Here is a 1,460-nt window from a genome sequence, read left to right as displayed (position 1 = left end):
GTTCCCAAAAAACGGGGTTTTAGTCATCTTGCCAATGAGGCATGGTTCACATATGTCAAGTGATTCAAAATCAAGTGACTTCAAAAGTCCATCGGCATGGAGGTTCTTCATGCGCTTTACACCAATATGACCTAAGCGGCAGTGCCACAAGAAAGTGGTACTATCATTATCAACTCTACATCTTTTGGCATCAATGTTATGAACATGTTTATCACTACGACCGAGATTCAATAAACCATTCACATTGGGTGCATGACCATAGAAGATTTTATTCATGTAAACAAAATAACCATTATTCTCTGACTTAAATGAATAACTGTATTGCAATAAACACGATCTAATCATGTTCATGCTCAACGCAGACACCAATGCAAACAACATTTATCTAGGTTCAACACTAATCCCGAAGGTAGAGGGAGCGTGCGTGCGATGGTGATCACATCAACCTTGGAAACACTTCCAACACACATCATCATCTCGCCCTTAGCTAGTCTCCGTTTATTCCGTAGCTTTTGTTTTGAGTTACCAATATTAGCAACTGAACTGGTATCTAATACCCAGGTGCTACTAGGAGTACTAGTAAGGTACACGTCAATAACACATATATCAAACATACTTTTGTTGAAGTTGCCAGCCTTCTTATCTACCAAGTATTTGAGGCAGTTCCGCTACCAGTGATCGTTCCCCTAATAGAAGCACTTCGTCTCGGGTTATGGTTCTTGGGATTCTTCACTAGAGCAGCAACTGGCTTGCCATTCATGAAGTTTCCCTTCTTGCCCTTCTTGAAACCAGTAGTCTTGTTAACCATCAACCCTTGATGTTCCTTCTTGATTTCTACCTTCACGGCCTTAAGCATGACGAACAGCTCCAGGATCATCTTCCCTTGCATGTTATAGTTCATCACGAAGCTCTAGTAGCTTGGTGATAGTGACTGGAGAACTCTGTCAATCACTCTCTTATATGGAAGATTAACTCCCACTTGATTCAAGCGATTGAAGTACCCGGACATTCTGAGCACATGCTCACTGGCCGAGCTATTCTCCTCCATCTTGTAGGCAGATCTTGTCAGAAGTCTCAAACCTCTCAACACGGGCATGAGTCTGAAATACCAATTTCAGCTCTTGGAACATCTCATATGTTCCATGGCGTTCAAAAACGCCTTTGGAGCCCCGATTCTAAGCCGTAAAGCATGGCACACTAAACTATCAAGTAGTCATCAGAACGTGTCTGTTAGATGTTCACAACATCCACAGACGACGCTAGAGGGGTTGGCACATGGAGCGTTGCATCAAGGATAGAAGCCTTCTATGTAGCAGTGAGGACAATCCTCAGACTACGGCCCTAGTCCGCACAATTGCGCACAATATCTTTCAACTTAGTCTCTCTCTAGGAACATATTAAAACAGGGAGCTAAAGCGCGAGCTATTGATCTACAACATAATTTGCAAGGACAATTTAGA

Source organism: Triticum aestivum, chromosome 2B (assembly GCF_018294505.1).
Source record: "Triticum aestivum cultivar Chinese Spring chromosome 2B, IWGSC CS RefSeq v2.1, whole genome shotgun sequence".
Taxonomy (NCBI): Eukaryota; Viridiplantae; Streptophyta; class Magnoliopsida; order Poales; family Poaceae; genus Triticum; species Triticum aestivum.
This window is presented reverse-complemented; position numbering follows the sequence as displayed.